Source organism: Callospermophilus lateralis, chromosome 4, assembly GCF_048772815.1.
Source record: "Callospermophilus lateralis isolate mCalLat2 chromosome 4, mCalLat2.hap1, whole genome shotgun sequence".
NCBI lineage: Eukaryota > Metazoa > Chordata > Mammalia > Rodentia > Sciuridae > Callospermophilus > Callospermophilus lateralis.
This window is the reverse complement of record NC_135308.1, coordinates 67819530-67839290: the sequence shown is the minus strand read 5'-3', so window position 1 is coordinate 67839290 and position 19761 is coordinate 67819530. Positions and strand designations below refer to the sequence as shown.

The following is a 19761-nucleotide window of genomic DNA, read 5'->3' as shown; positions in this document are numbered from 1 at the left end:
ACAAATTACATTCGGCAATAGAATAACTGCAAGAGCAGTAGCACCCTTCATCAGATGATAATTGCTCTCCTGCCAAACCTTCCACCTACCTGTTGGACACTGTACTCCCTCTGCACCCATTTAAAAGCCCCAAACTCCACCATCCAAGTCACCCCTAACATGCTCAACAATTCTTCACTTTTGCCCCGCTTTTGTGATGGGTGCTAGGGATGAAACACACTAGGCAAGTGCTCTAGAGCTATATCCCCAGTTCTAGAGCTGGGGATATAGCTCTAGGGATATAGAGCTATATCCCCAGTCCTAGAGCTGGGGATATAGCTCTGGGGATATAGAGCTATATCCACAGTCCTTTTTAAAAAAATTATTTTGAGACAAGGTCTCACTAAATTACCCAGGTTGAGAAACTTGGGATTCCTACTTTGGCCTATGGAGTAGCTGGGACTGCAGGCAAGCACCACTAGACCTGACTGTTCTTTTCCTATTCCTGATGGGTGTGCTGCCTGTGACTTTCCTCCCCATTCCTCTTCACCTAACCAACTGCTTCTCATCCTTAAGGTCCAGCCAAAGCACCACAGAGTCAGAGGACTCCAGCCCCATGGATTAGGTGCCCTCTCCAAACTTTCAACAGCCCCAACTTCCAGACATGAGTTTCTACCTCCCAGTAATTATCGGTCTCCTTTTCACCATATTTTAACACCAGGACACAGATCAGTCTTCATCCCACTAAGTCCTCGGCCCACCACACGGTGCTGGTGAGTAAAGAGTGAACAAATGAATGGATGTTTGCTAAGGGCTCTTTGTAGAATGATTTATCTGCAGGGAGAATGACCCACTCTGCTTAGTTTAAGAAACAAAAATATCTCACTGGATGCAGTAGCACAGCCTTACAACCCCTGTGGCTTAGGAGGCTGAGACAGGAGGATCGCAAGTTCAAAGCCAGCCTCAGCAATAGTGACGTGCTAAGTCATTCAGCAAGACCCTGTCTCTAAATAAAATACAAAATAGGGCTGGGGATGTGGCTCAGTGGGAGTGCCCCCGAGTTCAATCCCTAGTACCAAAAAAAAACCTCAGCAAATATCCAGTTTTGGGCACATCAGAGATTGAATTATATATAAATCCTTTGGGGATTTATTTTGGAGACTTACAAAATGGAAGTGTGATGACTGAGAACCAAGGGGCTGGGGGCTGGTGTTGGTTCCAGTTCTATAGCAAACAGTGGGCAAATCACTTAATCTCTCTGGCCTCGGCCTGCTCATCTGTAAAACTGGGTCTGAGTTCCTCCCTGGGCAGGCCATGTGTGCTTTGCACACCCACCCAGACCAACCCCAACCCCTTGGCATCTCTGAACACACCTTCCAGATATTCACAGGTGGCTTTTCCCAGGAGTCTGGGGAAACTGATCCACTATGGAGAGATGATGGTCAATAAGGTGAGATGTCTAGTACAGACAGGGCTTGACATGAGTCAAAGCTGAGGGCTGTTTACTGTCATCAACATTATTATTAAAGTACACATAATATGTCAAGTGGCACATCTAAAGCCTAAGCAGAAAGATCCCTTAAACCCCTATCACCTAAGATGAAGACCCAATATTAATTAATCCATACTATCAATACCTAAGTCCTCATTAGTCCTGGCTTTGGCCTGGATTTTCTTCTGGAGCCTGACATGGCACAGATGTAGACTCTGAGTTGGGTGAGGGTGCTGCGTGGCCGGGTATCAGCAGAGAGGGAAGGAAGGGCAGCCCAGGCCCTGATCCAATGCGATATCCTTTGAGAGCCGAGGCTGTGGTTTCTGGGACCTGTACCTTCTCAGAATCCTTTTCTTCACCCCAGAAGATGGGCCCTGTGGAGCAGCAGACCTGGGGAAACCAGAGGCTGCTCATGCCTGAGTCTGCCCCACAAGGGAGGTTTTCTGAGGACCTGTGTCCCCAAGATTGGGCCTGTCCCAGGGAAAGCAGGGCAGCAAGTCACCCAAGGCCCTGAGCCACGGGATTCATGACTGAAATGGAGTCGCTCCTGGCCCTGCAAGGCCCTGCCACTCCTGGTCCACCACCATGACTGGCTGGCCTGTCCCACCCTCACAGCCCACAGCCCAGGTTGGCAGCTGCTTCTTCACCAGGCAAACCTCCCACGTAGCCCTGCCCTGTGGCCAGTATAACCGGGGCAAGCCAACACCAGCCAGAGAGGATCCCACTCCTTCCCCCCCCCAAGCACTCCAGTGACCCTCAAGGGCCTGCGGGGTGAGCTGGAGAGGGAGAGAACAGATGGCATCGCTGAGCCCAGGCCATGTGCCACAAACAGAGGAGTAAAAATAATCCCCACTTGGCTCTCAGAGACCGGTCTAGAGGCCTCCAGTTCTGCCCCTAGCCCCACCCAAAGCCACCAGATGGCCTGCCGGGCAACCCAGGCCCAGACAACATGCTGCTTCATCCCAGGGCCCACGGATGCTGGAACGTATGGACTTTCATTATAATCTTCCTAAGAACCAGAATATGCTCTTCCAGAAATGCTTTCAAGACAGCAAAGGAATCACGATCCCCAGGACATACACAAAGAAGCCAAAGCTCAGGGGGGTGCAGAGAAAGCCCCAAGAAAGTAGCCACAGCAGACATCAAGGAGTTGAGGATGTAGTTGAGGGGCAGAGCCTTCGCCTGGCAAGCGAGAGCCCCTGGGTTCCATTCGCAGCACTATAAAACAACCAACCAAACAAAACAGACCTCAGACCTGAAGTCCTCTCCCCGAGGGTCCAGCTCAGGCACTCACCTTTTAACAGCCACCCAGGACCATAAGCGATCTCTAAGTCCCACCCTGAGCCACTCACAGTATTAGTCTTGTGAAGAGATCTCACCTGTGTTTGCCTGTAATCCCAGATGCTTCAGAGGCTGAGGCAGAAGGATCGCCAGTTGGAGGCCAGCCTTGGCAACTTCATGAAACCCTGTCTCAAAATAAAAAATAAAAATGGCTAGGGAATAAAATTGGGTGATGTGCATAAATAAGTAAATATAAAATAAAAAGGGATAGGGGTGTAGCTCAGTGGCAGAGAACGCAAAGTTCAATCCCTAATACCACCATAAATAAATAAATGAATAAATAAATAAATAAAGCACTCAACACCTTAGCATAGCCTCACCCACCCCAAATATGCTCAGAATACTCAATGTCAATTGATGGCTGGGCAAAACCATCTCATGCAAAGCTTCTGTATAATAAAGTGTTAATTATTTCAGTAAATATATGGAACACCTGTATCCAAACATATGCTGGCAACATAGTATAGTATACGGTATGTGTTGTTCACCCTTGTGACCATGTGCCTGAGTGGAGCAGCAGCTCACTGCCACTGTCCCACACCATGAAAGTATCCTGCTGCAAGCCAGGTGCAGTGGTGCATGCCTGTAATCCCAGCAGCTTGGGAGGGTGAAGCAGGAGGATAGTGAGTTCAAAGCCAATCTCAGCAACTTAGCAAGGTCCCAACCCACTCAGTGAGACCCTGTCTCTAAATAAAATACAAAATAGGACTGGGGATGTGGCTCAGTGGTTAAGCACCCTTGGGTTCAATCCCCAATCATGCAAAAACAAGAACTACTAGAGTGTTTACACTAGGAGGTACAGGTCTGGGTGCTCACTCTGTGCCAGGCACTGGGCTGGGCACTTGACTACTTCTCTACTCCTCCCACATCCCTTACAGTAGCTGGTACATCCCATCTCACCAAAGAAATGCTGAGGCTCCTTGAGCTAAAATGCTTTGCCCAAATGCCAAAGCTAGTAGGTGGCAAGGCTCAGGGGCTGGATCTGCAGCCTGTCCACAGCAAGCTTTCTCTTGCCCACCACTGTGCATCTTTTACCTACTTTGCCAACAGCTTTATAGACAACTGGAAAGGGAAATGGTCTGACTCTGCAGCATGAGTTATTCAAGTTAGATGTGAAGAGTAACAGGGAAGGGTACCAGACCTTGGACTGAATGGTTCAGGGGAGTTAGAGAAGTTCCTCTGTGCATGCAAGCCTTCCTAGCCTGTTTCTCGGCAAGAACCCCAATGCTTCCACGGCCTCTGGCAAAGGAAGATGCAGGATTGCCCCTGCTTGTGTAGGGAAAGAACTTCAGAGACCTGGAGTTAGCATCCAAGTTACAGGTGAGGAGACTAAGGCCCCAAGAGGGAAAGGGACAAGCAAAAAGACCACCAGACTAGTTGAAAGTAGAACTGGAAATAATCTCCCTGCACTTTTCTGCTTCACAATTATAACCACTGTGACATCAAGTGGATGCTTCTCAATGACGGAAGAGAGGATCGATCCAGGGAAGAGGGGAGCAGCTTCCCCAGCCCAAGAAACCCCTTCTCAAACACCTCACCCGGAGCACTTCAATGCTCTGTCTTCGGAACCCTCATTCAGAACTGGGTATGAACATATCTGCCAGGTATTGGGTACATGGTTAAAAGAGACGTGACTCTGCCCTCAGTGTCCTTCTTCATGTTTTATTTTGGGGACAGGGTCTGTGTTGCCCAGGCTGGTCTCAATTTCCCGAGTGGCCAGGGCTCACAGGCATGTGTCCCTGTGCCTAGCCTCAATGCCCTTCTTCTGTCCAGGGTGAAGGAATTCAAAGTAACCAGGAAGATCAAGTGCAGCCAATGCTCACTAATCACAGAATCTTCCGAGGTTCCATATTTGCAAATTTTACTTGTGAAAATCTGTAACATCAAAATCAATACAGCTGCCAGGCACAGTGGCACATGCCTGTAATCCCAGAGGCTTGGGAGGCTGAGGCAGGAGGATCATGAGTTCAAAGTCAGCTTCAGCAACAACGAGATGCTTAGCAACTCAGCGAGACCCTGTTTCTAAATAAAATACAACATAGGGCTGGAGATGTGGCTCAGTGGTTGAGTGGCCCTGAGTTTAATCCCTCATACAAAAAAAAAATAAATAAATAAATAAATAAATAAATATATATATATATGTGTGTGTGTGTGTGTGTGTGTGTGTGTGTGTGTGTGTGTGTGTATGTATGTATGTATATATAATATATATTTATATCAGGAGGCTGAGGCAGGAGGATTTCAAGTTCAAAGCCAGTCTCAGCAACTTAGGGAGTCCCTAAGCAATTTAGGGAGACCCTGTCTCAAAAAAAAACCCCAATCAATACAGTCTTTTTAGTATGGAAGACCCCAGAGTTTGCCCAAACACATGACACTCAACCTTCTATAAAATGGCAGTATTATAGGAAAGGCAGCAGAATACAACAGACACCAGAATGGCAATATGTAAATCAATGGTTCTGCAACTGATGTGATTCTGCAATCTGTATATGGGATAAAAATGGGAGCTCATATCCCACTTGAATCAAAGTGTGAAATATGATATATCAAGAACTATGTAATGTTTTGAACAACCTACAATAAAAATTAATTTAAAAAAATAAAAATAAAAATAAAATGGCAGTATTTATTTGCTTATAATCTAGCACATTCTCCTAGATACTTAAGTCATCTCTAGAGGACCTGTGATAACACAATGTAAGTCTATGTAAATAGCTGTTATATTGTATCACAGATAAGGGGGAGTGTCTGTATATGCTCAGTACAGATAATCTTGCCCTCAATAGTTTTGATTTGGGGCTGACTGAACCCACAGGTGTGGAACCTGTGCATAGAGAGGGCCAACACTACTCCTGCCTCGGTGGTCACTCAGATGCGGCATGCGCTGAGCGCTGAGCAGTCTACATGCCAAGCTGCCTCCAGGCTAAGGTTAAATAAGGCTGCATTCTGCCTTCTTGTCTCAGTTCCTATACTATATCCAACTGTCCTTTTCAAAGTGCTCTGCTGGGCTGTGGTTGTGGCTTAGTGGCTTGCACATGTAGGGCACTGGGTTCGACCCTCAGCATAAAAATAAAAATAAAAATCCTCAGCATAAAACATAAAAATAAATAAACAAAATAGATACTTTAAAAATATATATGTTTTAAAAAATAAATAAAGTGGTCTGTTGACTGCTGTGTTTTTCAACCTTGTAGGTTTTTGGTTAATTTTTTTTTAAATCAAAGATACTTTTATTTTACTAAATTGCTTTACTTATTTTTATGTGGTGCTGAGGAATTGAACCCAGTGCCTTACATGTGCCAGGCAAGTGCTCTACCACTGAGCCACAACCCCAGCCCCCTTTTGGTTGATTTCACTCTTCAAAATGGACCCTGGGCACACATTTTTTAAGCTTCATTTCCCCCCAACATTTAGGAGAAATGACTATTTATTCCATAAGATAGTATTTGACTAAAATTTATAATGCATAATGACTATAACATAATAAATGCATCACAGATTTTTTTTTTTTTTTTTGCAGTGCTGAGGATTAAAACCAGGGGTGTTTTGCCACTGAGCTACATTCCCAGCCCTTTTGCTTTAATTTAAGACAAGGTCTCAGTAAGTTGCCCAAGTGATTCTCCTACCTCAGCCTTACCCTCACGAGTAGCTAAGATTATAGGCGTGTGCCACGGTGCTGGGCTCCTTGCTTCTTTTTTTTATTGGTGCTTTATAATTATACATAATAGTGGGGTTTGTAATCAACAATATATATTAAATAAGGTATCTTAAAACAGAAGCATATAAAAAGTTTATAAATTAATCAGTTGACAAGAATCTTGAGACCAGAGATTTATGGGAACCTAACCCTAACTTCTACTAGGAGCCATGGTGCAATATTTGCTAATTCAGTGTCCACAGCAACTTTATAGGCCATAACTACCATGAATAACAAGAATCAGCTATACCTAGGGAGGGTAACATGGGAAACCCGAACAAGTAAACATCTTGGGATACGAGTGGGAGTGGGGATCAAAATGATGCTGGACTCCAGGGCCCGAGAATACCACATCTGGTGAAGAGAGAAATGTCAAAAGGTACCAAGATAGTAAAAATGTAGGAACAGTCTCATCGACAGATGAATGGATAGACAAAATGTGAGGGGTACTACTCAGCCTGAGAATTATTCTGACACGCTCCAACTAGATGAACCTTGAAAACATTATGCTAAGTAAATAACACAAAAAGACAAAAATAATAATGTATGATTCCACTTATATGAAGCATTTAGAATAGTCAAATTGATACAGAAGAAAAAATAGTGTTCAGAGGGGAAATGGTAAGTTATTTAATAGGTACAGAGTTTCTCTTTGGGAGAATGTAAAAGTTCTAGAGTTGGATGGTGGTGACAGTTGCATGACATTGTGAATGTACTTAATGCCACTGAACTATACACCTAAAAATAACTGTGTGTGTATGTGTGTGCACGCTCACGTGCCAGTGGTACTGGGAATTGAACCTGGGAACCTGGGAACTTTCTACCCTTGAGCTGCATTCATTCCCAGTCCTTTCAGTTTTGAGACAGGGTCTTACTAAGTTGCTGAGGCTGGCCTCTGTCTCCAGAGTTGGTGGGATTATAGGCCTGCATCACCATGCCTGATATATAATATAAATATTTTAGCATAACTATTTTCTTTTTTTGATACCAGGGATTGAACTTTGGCACTCAAACATTGAGCCACATCCCCAGCCCTATTTTGTATTTTATTTAGAGACAGTTGCTTAGCACCTCATTTTTGTTGAGGCTGGCTTTGTACTCACTCAGTCTCCCAAACTACTGGGATTACAGGTGTGGGCCATCATGCCTGGATTATCATGACTTTTAAAAATAAATAAATAAAGGTATTGAGTCCATCTACAACTAAAAAAAATATTATAAAAAAAGAATTAGACCAGAGATCTTATGCCTAAAAGAAGAAAAAGCAGGCCCAAATCTTCATTATATTGGATTAGGCCCAAATTTCCTTAACAAGACTCCTAAAGCACAAGAAATAAAATCAAGAATCAATAAATGGGATGGATTCAAAATAAAAAGCTTCTTTCCAGAAAAAAAAAAAAAAAAATCAATGAGGTGAACAGACAGCCTACATTTTGAAATACATTTTTGCCACACACACATCAGATAGAGCACGAATCTCCAGGAAATATAAAGAACTTAACAACATTCCAAATTGCCATTGGAAAGTTTAACATTTGATTCTCCCTGATGTGGTTAAAAACTGAATAACAGTGTTAATAGAACTTTTTTCTTTTGATATGTGATCACAAAATTATTCTAAAACCTACTGTTTTTATTGAAATTTAAATCGTGAGATAGATAAATGTCTAGAATGCAATTAATAGGCTTTTCTTGAACTGTTAGATTCTTTTGAAGTAGAGTTTTTTCATGTTTCATTGTATTTGTTTAAAAAAAAAAAAAAAAAAGAAAGAAAAAAAAAAATCCCCCCAACCAAATAACAACCAGAGCAAAAACTGTTGTGCCTTCTATTTATCTTTGGTTCCAATCTTGGCAGTTGTTTAAAGAAAAATAATAAAAAAAAATTAGATTTGTTTTATTAGGTTCAGAGTATGTGGGGAATTGTAGAGTTCCTCTTTTTATCACCTTGTATGTCTTTTGTTAATATTTGTTATGCCTTATTCTAAAACTGAGTCTCAAACTGGAATGCTTTGGAGGACAGATACTTTTGTAGAGGTCGTTTGACCTAAATAGTTAAGCATTTGTATTAAGTTTTATTTTGATATCTAATCAGATTCTTAATCATAGCCCATAAGAAGGAATGCAACTTTAATATTGGACTTTGCTGATGTGTTTAGTGTCTGCAATTTTTTTTCTTTAAATCATAGCCATATGGTAAATTTTCTATTTTGTTATGGTTCTCTTTTATTGCTGGGCATGCAGTGGGTGTTTCTTGGAAATGGCCAATTTTTATTAAAATATTTCTGGAAGAAAAAAAAAAACTTAACAACAAACAAACAAACAAACAACCCAATCAGTAAATGGGCTAAGCAGCTGAACAAACACTTCTCAGAAGACATACAATGGATCAACAAATATATGAAAAAATGTTCAACATCTCTAGTAATTACAGAAATGTAAACCAAAACTACTCTAAGATTCCATCTCACTCCAGTCAGAAGGGCAGTTATCAAGAATACAAGCAACAATGAGTGTTGGCAAGGACATGGAGGAAAGGGCACACTCACACATTGCTGGTAGGACTGCAAATTGGTGCAGCCAATCTGGAAAACAGTATAGAGACTCCTTAGAAAACTTGGAATGGAACTACAATTTGACCCAGCTATCCCACTCCTTGGTCTATACCCAAAGGACTTAAAAACAGCATACTACAGTGACCCAGCCACATCAGTGTTCATAGCAACACAATTCACAATAGCCAAACTGTGGAATCAACCTAGATGCCCTTCAATAGGTGAATGGATAAAGAAACTGCGGTATACACACACAATGAAATATTATTCAGCAATAAGAGAATAAAATTATGGCATTTGAGGTAAATGGATAGAATTGGAGAATATCATGCTAAGTGAAGTAAGCCAATCCTCAAAAAACCAAATGCCAAATGTTTCCTCTGATAAGTGGATGCTGATCTATAATGGGAGGGATGGGATGAGTGGAGAAACTTTGTATGGGGCAAAGGGGAGGTGAGGAGGAGGCATGGGGGTAGGAAAGATGGTGAAGTGAGATGGACACGACTATCCTAGGTACAGGTATGACTGCAGGAATGGTGTGACCCCACTTTGACTACCACCACAAAAGTCAAAAATTGTGCTCCATTTGGATACAATGAATCCAAGATCATTCTGCTGTCATGTATAACAGATTAGAACAAATAAATACATTTTTAAAAATTAAAGTAAAATAAATAAAAGTATTTTTAAAAGCAGAAGGAAAAAAATGTGGACAGAGAAGAGGAGGAGGTACTGTATGGGGACCCAGTCCCAAAGTACAAGGGACAAAAGAAAATGGCCTGTTTATAGTTGAAAATAAAAAGAGACAAGAATGAGTCCCCAGGTCCTGGTTGAGTGAGTCCTTGGAAATGAAAGGGAGGAGAGGGAACAGAGAAAAAACAACCCAGCAGAGAAATGAACTAGGCAAGGCTGTCCAGGTACTCAGCCAGAAAAACTGACCCCAATGTGACTTTAAAAAGGCTGGGCTACCTGGGTGTGGTGGTGCATACCTGTAATCCCAGCAATTTGGGAGGCTGAGGCAGGGGGATTACCAAATTCAAGGCCAGCCTCAGCAATTTAGGGAAACCCTGTATTAAAAAAAAAAAAAAAAAAAAAAAGGCCAGGGGAGTGGAGTGGCTCCAGGTAAAGCCCCTTGGGGTTCAATCCCCAGTACCAATAAAAATAAGTAAATAAATAAAATGAAAAGGCTGGGCTTGCTGAAAATCAGAAAAGGGGCCTTCTCAAAAAATAGCCAAATGAAAAAATATAAATAAATTTAATTTTTTTTTTTTAATTTAAAAAAATTGGGCTGCGATTGTGGCTCAGTGGTAGAGCACTCACCTAGCACGTGCGAGGCCCTGGGTTCAATCCTCAGCACCACATAAAAATAAATAAGTGAAATAAAGGTATCATGTTCAACTACAACTAAAAATTAAATATTTTAAAAATAAATAAATAAATGAAAATAGATTTTAAAAAATAAATAAATAACCAAATTGGGTAGGAGATTTAGCCCAGTGAAAGAACACTGGCCTAGCTTGTGTGAGGCTCTGAGTTCCATCCCCAGCACTGAAAGAAAAAAAACAAAACAGGAGTTGCACGGAGGAGCTACGTAAGGATTAAGTTAAAAGGCAGGTACAGCACCTGGCACAGGTACAGTGCAATACGTGTGCCCCATCCTCTTAGTGACATGCAGAAGGACATTTATCACATACTGCTTCCTGACAGGACAGGAATAGGGAGGAGGTTAAGAGAGGATGGCAAAGATCCTCCCCAGGAACAGGATGCATTGGAACAAAAGGAAAAGAGAGTCGCTCAGAGGCTGAGGCAGTAGGGTTGAGAGTTCAAAGCCAGCCTCAGCAATTTAGAGGGGCCCTAAACAACTCACCAAAACCCTGTCTCTAAAAACATAAAAAAGGGCTGCGGGGCTGGGGCTGGGGCTCAGTGATAGAGCACTTGTCTCATATGTGTGGGGCACTGGGTTCGATTCTCAACACCACATATAGATAAATGAATAAAATAAAGGTCCATCCACAACTAAAAAGGATATTTAAAAAAGCAGGGGGGGCACTACAGATGTGGCTCAGTGGTTAGGTGCCCCTGGGTTTAGTCCCCACTACCATATAAAAGGAACAGAGAGCAGACTCCTTCAGCACTGCCTGGCCGGGAGGGAAGTGCTATGTAGGGCACGGATTCAACCCTTGGCTCTGAAGTCACAAGCTTGGACCCTGGGCAAGCTACTAGACCTCTCTGAACCTCCATGTTCCCCCTAAATACAGCCAACAGGCATGTCATGAGGATGGGATTCCATCATAAGCTGGGCAGTGTAGTTCCAGCTCCTCAGAAAGTTGAGGTAGGAGGAGGAGGAGGACTCTGCCTTGAGCCCAGGAGTTGGAGGCCAGTTGGGCAAACAGTAAAACTCCATCTCAAAACAAATAAATAAATTCAATCCTAAGATACCCCTGAGCCTGGCACGAGGAAGGGCTCCTCACACATTCATGGCTCTTCTATGCAGGGATGAAGGAGGGTGGGATGAAGGAGGGTGGAGATAAGAATGAAGGGGAGCTAAGTAGCCAGGAGGAGAGGAACTCTGGGAAGCAATCCAGGAGGAGGAGTCTGAAGTGGGAGGGGCTGCCTGGAGACGCAGAGAAGTGGGGGAGATAAGATTCCTAAGTGGCCATAGCCCCAAGCCCAGTCCCAGGCCCTAGGACAGGGCAGGGTAAGTGAGGACACACCTGGCTCCAGTACACCCTGTCCTCAGCTCTCCAGGAGGTGGGAACTGCATCCTGTCCCCAACCAGCCCTCCCAGGTTTCTGGGGTGGTGAGTGTCAGCAGGCCTATCTCTAACACCTCCAGGAAGTGGGTCACTGCCAGTGGATGTCCACACCCCTCCACCCCCTGCTTGGGGCCACAAAAAGGGGTGATGAAATGTAATGAAACTGGCCTTAGGCCCTAGCATAATGCCAGGCATGGAAGCCCCTTGCAACAGTTGGCTTGCAGAAAAAAGACAAATTAGACTCCAAGCTCGGCTTTCCTGCCAGGAACTCCCCCTCTCTGGGGCTCAGCACCCCATTTGCAAAAAAAAAAAGTGGTGGGTAGGGTAGAATATTATTAAGTGGAAAAAAAAAAAAAAAACTTGCTATCAAGCAAGTTCCTCCAAGACAAGACATGGTGGGACCTTAAATGCATAATGCTAAGTGAAAGAAGCCAATCTGAAAAGACTATCCACTGCAGGATTCCAACTGTATAACATTCCACAGTTAATATAGGAAAAGGCAAAACTATGGAGACAATAGAAAGATCAGAGGTTGGGAGAAAATACTTGGTACACAGAATTTTTAAGGCAGTGAAATTATATGGGATGATACTATAACAGTGGATACACATGCCAAAACCCACAGGATCTGAGATGCCAAGAGCGAAAGCTCTGTGAACCAAGAGGATAATAATGCACCACGGTAGCTCCTCATAGGAGGACCACACTAACGCAAGACACTGCTAACTGGAGGAGGACAGGTACATAAAAGAACTCTATACCCTGCTCAATTCTTCTATAATCCCCAAACTGCCAAATATTTTATATATATATAATTTTTTAGCATTTGGGGATATTTTACACACACACACACACACACACAAAATCAGGCACCATGGCACACGTCTATAATCTCAGTGAATGGAGGCTGATGCAAAAGAATCACAAATTAGAAGCCAGCCTCAGCAACTTACCTAGAACCTGTCTCAAAACAAAAAAAAAAAAAAAAGGACTGGGCATGTGGCTCAGGTTAAGCACCTCTGGTTTCAATTCCCAGAACCAAAATAAATAAATACCATTATATACGCACACACACACATATTTTTGGTACTGGGGATTGAATCCAAGGTTGCTTAATCACTGAGCCACATCCTCAACCAGTTTTTATATTTTATTTAGAGACAGGATCTCATTGAGTTGCTAAGTGCCTCACTAAGTTGCTGAGACTGGCTTTGAACTCGCAATCCTCCTGCCTCGGCCTCCTGAGTTGCTGAGATTACAGTCATGAACCACCGTGCTCAGCCTATCGTGTGTGTGTGTGTGTGTGTGTGTGTGTGTGTGTGTGTATTTAAATTTATTCTATTAAAAAATAAAGTATGGAGCTGGGAAAAGTAAATCTTGTAATCTTTTCTTCTTGGAGCCTTAAAAAAGGGTTCCTAAATAAAATGAAAGCTTGTGCTGGGGGTGTAGCTCAGTGGTAGAGTACATGGCTAGCATGCACAAGGTTCAGGGTTCAACTCCCAGCACCACATAAAATAATGAAAGTACTCAAGTGGCCAACTACTGAACCAAAACAGTTGGCTTCACCTTAAGTAAGCTGTCCTGTGAAAATACAAATCTTAAAATAGATGATTTAACTAAGAAGTCTTTGCCAGACAGAAGGACTTGAAGGACTTGGCATGGAATTCCATCAAATGGCAATTCCTCCAGGGCACTGCCAGAATATACCCTAAGGGCCGCACACCAAATGCCTGTTTCACCGGTCTTCAGGATGAGTTTGCACATCGGTGTGCTGCTGGGATAGGGCTGCCCTCACCCTACCAAACCAGATACCCATGCAGCACAGGCCCCCTGAAGGGGAGCTCAGGTGCACAACTGGCAAGAGCCAGGCAAAAGTGCTCAGCTTTCCAGGACCCAAGCGCACCAGGGAGTCACACGGACCCCCTCAGGACCCTGGAGACATTGATAGCCGCTCGCTGAAAGTAGTTATTTTCCACTCTACCCCACTCAAAAGTTCAAGGCCTTAATCACCTCTCACAAAGGGCTGCACCCCTGGCACAGGAGCTCTCAGCCATAGCTCCCAGCATAGAAGTGGGTCAGGGTGAACAGAGCTTGGAGAGGAGGCAGAGGGCAGCACCCACTTTACCCTTGGTCATATTTTTGAGGGGTATGAAGGTACCAGGGATTGAACCCAGGGGCACTTAATCACTAAGTCATGCCCTCAGCCCTTTTATTTTTTATTTTGAGAAAGAGCCTCACTAAGTTGCTGAGTCCTGCCTCGAACTTGCCATCCTCCAGCCTCAGCCTCCCAAACTGCTGGAATTATAGGCGCGTATGCTATCACCTCCGTCCCCTTGGTCATTTTTCATGGAAATGTTCTTTCCCAGAGCCACTCTGGCTGGACAGTGACAGGACTGAAATACTCTAGAAATTCTGTTTATGGCCCAAAGCCCTCAGATCCTGGCTGAGGCCACCACAGCAAAGGATCCATCCTGACCCAGAAAACTCACCCCCACTGATTCTCTCCTGAACCAGCCACACCCAGTGGCTTACCCCTGCAGGCATGACAACCACCCCACCTCCCATTCCAGAATGCATGGTCATCCAATTTGGAAACAAAGCCAAGTTCAAGAATGAACACCAGCCTCTGCTTTAGGGGAGGGGGACCACACAGCCTGACCCAACTGGTCATGAGAAATGGACCAGGTACCTTCCACCAGGCAGAGAGGATGCCCCACAAACCAAGATGGTGACCTGGACCTCTTATTCTTAAGTGTCATCTGTTGCAGATACTCAGCCAGGAATTTCATGGAAGACCCTGTTCCACTTCTTTGTCATAAACCATTCCCAAGGTGTACCCCACTCCTCATCCTGGTCCCACCTTTGCCCCTAAAAAAACCCTGAGGGTTGGGGTTGAGGCTCAAGTGGTAGAGCGCTCACCTAGCACAGGTGAGGTACTGGGTTCCATCCTCAGCACCACATAAAAATAAAATAAAGGTATTGTATCCACCTAAAAAAAAAAAAAAAATATATATATATATATATATATATATATATATATAAAAAAAGCCGAGGTTCAGGACACCAAACGCTAAGCTCAACTTTGGAGTCCCTCTACCCATTCATTTCTGTGTAAATGAATTTTCTCCAAAAATGTGTAAATAACATACCTAGCAAGAGCCTGTATCCAGAATATTAAAGAACATTCAAAATAAGCAAAGAGAAAAATGGGCCAAAGATTTGGGCAGACACTTCACCAAAGAAGTTATACCAGTGCAAATGATGCTCTATATCATCAGTCATCAGAAAAATGCAAATTAAAATCACAATAAGATTCCATTACATGACTATCAGAATGGAAAGGAAAAAAACCAACAACCTGACAGTTCCAAACCCTGCTAAGAATTTGGAGCAATGGACCTCTATGTTGCTGGTGGGAATGAAAAGCATTATACTTTGGAAAATAGATAAATACCCTGGCCAGGCATGATGGTGCACACCTGTAATCCCAGTGACTTGGAAGGCTGAGACAAACTTAGCCAGTCCCTAAGCAACTCAGTGAGACTCTGGGGATGTGGCTCAGTGGGTTAGTGCCCCTAAGTACTGGTACACAAAACCCGGCTCTGACAGTTTCTTAAAGCAGCGAACAGCTAAGTGCAGTGGCGGGTGCCTGTGATCCCAACAAGTTGGAAGGACGAGACTGAGGCTAGCCTAGGCAATTTAGACCTTATCTCAAAATAAAAATCAAAAAGGGCTGGAGATGTAGCTCACTGGTTTCATTCCCTAGTATCACAACATCATCATCAACAACAAAAACCAGTGAACATTCATATACCACATAAACCAGAAATTCTACTCCTAGGTTTTGATAAAAGTGAAATGAAGCCCTGTATTAAATGTTGATATCAGCTTTATTCATAAGGAACATTTTGGGAACAACCCAAACACCCTTCCACCAGTGCTGGATAAACTCGGTGGAATACCATACACAGTAATGGAATACTAACGGCCCTCAAATCACTCCACTTCCTATCTGCTCAGATATCTTTCCTTCTCTATCAACATACACAACTTGGATGACTCTCAAAGGCATTATGCCAAATGACAGAAGCCAGACCCAGAAAGCTACCTAACTACATGACGATTCCATTTTCCCGATGTTCTGGAAAAGACAAAATTACAGGAATGGCAAAACAGACAGAGATGCCAGGGGATGGGCATGGGGGAGGGAGGGGAACTGATATCAAATGAAGAAATTTTGGGAGTTGGAACCGTCTGCAGCTTGACTGTGGTGGTTAATACATAACTCTGTTCATCTGTCAAAACCATAAAACTGTACAATATAAACAGTATATCTTGCAACCAGGAGCAGTAATCCCAGCAGACTGGGAGGCTGAGGCAGGAGGAACGCAAATTCAAAGCCAGCCTAGGCAACTGAGAGAGGCCCTAAATGATTTAGTGGGACCCTGTTGCAAAATAAAAAGGGCTGGGGATGTGGCTCTTGGTTAATGCACCCCCCCAACCTTTGGTATCCCTCCTCAAAAAAGAGATACATTGTGCTACATGCATCCTTAAAAAGTTAAAACAAGTTCTGGGCTGGGGGAATAGCTCAGTGACAGAGCACTTGCCTCGCATTCATGAAGCCAGGGATTCAATCCTTTGCCCAAAAATGAAAAACAAGACCTCCACATCCTTTGAGGGTACAGCTCAAATCCACTTCATCCCTATCTCCCTTCTTCTAATCATTTCATGAAGATAGCTACTACATATCTGCTCAGATCTTTCCTTCTCTGGGTCCCTCTCTCTTTCTCACACACTCAGAACTATCAAATCCCTACCCATCCACAAAGCCAGGTCAGGCACCCCCTCCTCTGTGAAGCCTTCCCTGACTCCTCCCAGCTCCATCAGAGTGAATCACCCTTACCAGCACCTACAGCACTTACTTGTGCCTCTAATTAGCCCTTCTTTCATCCCACAGATTATCGTTAGCTATTCAGTCTGTGGGACAGGTACCTTCTATCCATGTTCCCCCACTGTCCAGTGCCCAGCACACAGTGGGTACTCTGTGACTGCTATAGATCAGCCGATAGTTTGGGCCGAGAGAGGAGAGCAGACAGTGCTGGGGATGGCGGTATTCTGAGGAGAGTATAGAAAGCCACTGAGATGGCTTCATGTGCTCTTGCATAAGCAGCAAGACTATTGCTTAAACTCCCAAGTGCTGGAAGTGACTCCACCTCCCATTCCAACATGAGGTCATGCAATTTATGACGCAGCATGGGCTAAGGATGCTTTGCTTCCTGCACGCCAGCCAGCACAGTTCCAAGCCCCAGGCAGACAGATGCTCAGGACACACCTGCTGAGGGATTGGAGCCTGTCCCATCACCAAGGCACTGTTGTTTCTCACTTCCAAAAGGCAGGCCCTCTTTGCAGCAGTAACTGATTGTGCCTATCTGACTGGAAGTCAATTTCATGATGCAGAACTACTGTAGCATAGGCATGGCCTATCAGTGACTCCATGGGACCACTCCACAATTGGTTCTTTCCAAGCATATCGCTAGCCTCTCCCTCTTACAAATTTCAGCTTGTCTTAAGGACCATTTACGGTCATTTATTTGACAAACACTTATACAGGGCTTAATAGAAGCCAAAGAACTAAACATTTTATAAATATTAACTCAATCTTCACATCAATTGTATGAAATTGGTTCTATTAACATTATCCTCATTTTGCAGATGGAGAAACTGAGACATAATCCAGTTACATAATGTACCCAAAGTCTACACCTGACAAGTGGCAAGATAGGGACTCAAATCCACAAGGCTGGCTGTAAACTACATAGTCCAAACGGTACCCACTAGCGCCATGCGGCTAATAAGCAATGAAATGCGGGTAGTCAAACTGAATGTACTATAAAGTGTAACATGCATACTGGGTTTCCAACACTTTGCATTAAAAAATGTAATCTCGCTAGGCAGGTGGTGCACGCCTGTAATCCCAGCGGCTTGGGAGGCTGAAACAGGAGAATCGCAAGTTCAAAGCCAGTCTCAGCAACTATGAGAAGCTAAGCAACTCAATGAAACTCTCTCTCTAAATAAAATACAAAATATGGCTGGGGATATGGTGCAGTAGCCAAGTACCCGAATTCAATCCTTGGTACCAAAAAAAAAAAAAAATAGTAATCTCACTAATCCTTTTTACTACTGATTGCAGGTTAAAAAATGATAATTTTATAAACATGAAAGTTTGAATCATTTTATCACATTTGTACTTTTTAAATGTGACTCCTAGCTGGGTGTGGTAGTGGACACCTGTAATCCCAGCCACTTAAGAGGCTGAGGCAGGAGCATCACAAGTTCATGGTCAGCCAGGCAACTTAGGAAGATCTGGTCTTAAAATAAAGAGTGCTGGGGATGCAGCTCAGTGCTTGCCTAGCTTGTGTAAGGCCCAGGGTTCAATCCCAGGTATTGCAAATAAATAAATAAGTATGGCTTCTAGGTAACTTAAAATATACGTGTTATCTGCATTGTATTTCTGTAGGACTGCTCTGCTGCACTGGAGTCTACACCATTGCTCCTAGTCCATGCTGGGTCATCTTCTCCATTTCCAGGCTCAGGACAGGACCAAGACTGCAACTGACACCATGTCATTCAGCTGCATAAAGATGGTGGGAGCCAGGCAATAACTCCCACATTTCCCATTCTCCTCCTGTAACTGCCCTGACACTGCCCCTCTCCCAACTTTAAGGCCAGTTTGAAAAGCAGTTCAGCTCTACCTCCCTCCAGCAGGAATCCAGAATGTTGAAGTGGTAATATCCTCTAGTGCAATCTCACAAGCTAACATGCAAAAAAACTGAGGCCCAGGACCACAGAATCAAGGAAAAAGAGGTAGTAGAGACCATCTAGTCCAATTTCCCTCTTCCTAAGTGTCCCTAACAAGTTCTATGTAAAGAAGTTCTATGTGCCAGGTGCAGGAGCACACACCTGCAATCCCAGGAACTCGGGTGGTGAAAGCAAAAGGATTGCAAGTTCAAGGCAGTCCCAGCAACTCAGTGAGGCCCTAGTTAACTTAGTGAGAACCCGTCTCAAAATAAAAAATAAAAAGAGCTGGGGATGTGGCTCAGCACCCCTGAGTGCAATCCCTGATTAAAAAAAAAAAAAGTTCCATGCAATGAAGTTATTTACAGAAGGAAGTAACTTCAGATCAGATAAACCCAACACACTATTGCTGCAAAGAGGGCCTGCCTTCCAGAAGGGAGAAATAGCAGCAAAATGACAGCACCCTGATGGGGTGCAGGTTCTAGCCTCCCACCCAGCTCAACTCTTTTTTTTTTTTTCTTTCCTTTCTTAGCGATACTAGGGATGGAACCCAGGGCCTTGATCATACTAGGCAAGGACTCTGTCACTGAACTACCCCCAATTCTTATTAAGACAGATGTCTCTACCAATTTCTAAAACCAGACTCTCAGTGTGGTCAGTGTCACAGAGCTCAGTGACAAAGGTATTCCTGACATAGACCCTATCACACCATTAGCCCATCCAAGTTATGGTATAATTTACCAATTTTTCTTCTTCTTCATGATTTCTTTATTCTCCAGGTTTTCAATAATGACTCTGTATTAGTCTCTTTTTTAAAAAAATATTTTTCTTAGTTGTATATGGACACAATATCTTTATTTTTATTTATTTATTTATTTATTTATTTTTATATGGTGCTAAGGTTTGAACCCAAGGCCTCACGCATGGAGGGCAAGCACTCTACCACTGAGCTACAACCGCAGCCGGTCTGTATTAATTTTAAGAGTTAGACAAATAATAATGTTAATAGTAACAATTTCATCTTTCTGCTTAATCTCAGCAATTCCAGTCAAATGAGATGATTTTGAATCCTGGTTCTGTCATCCAATGCTTATTATTCTCAGTATCCACAGAACAGAAAAAAAACAAAGAGAGATTCAGGGCTCATTAT

The 19761-nt window shown here is 43.5% G+C and overlaps 1 protein-coding gene across 1 annotated transcript in view; it reads right to left on the bottom strand.

Annotated features, from left to right (window-relative positions):
- The window catches only part of Tead4 (TEA domain transcription factor 4), a 67539-nt gene that overhangs the window by 42844 nt on the left and 4934 nt on the right, over window positions 1-19761 (bottom strand). The window contains exon 2 of the mRNA XM_076854031.1: window positions 2851-2941. The gene's annotated coding sequence lies outside the window, so the exon portion shown is untranslated. The remainder of the gene's footprint in view (window positions 1-2850; window positions 2942-19761) is intronic.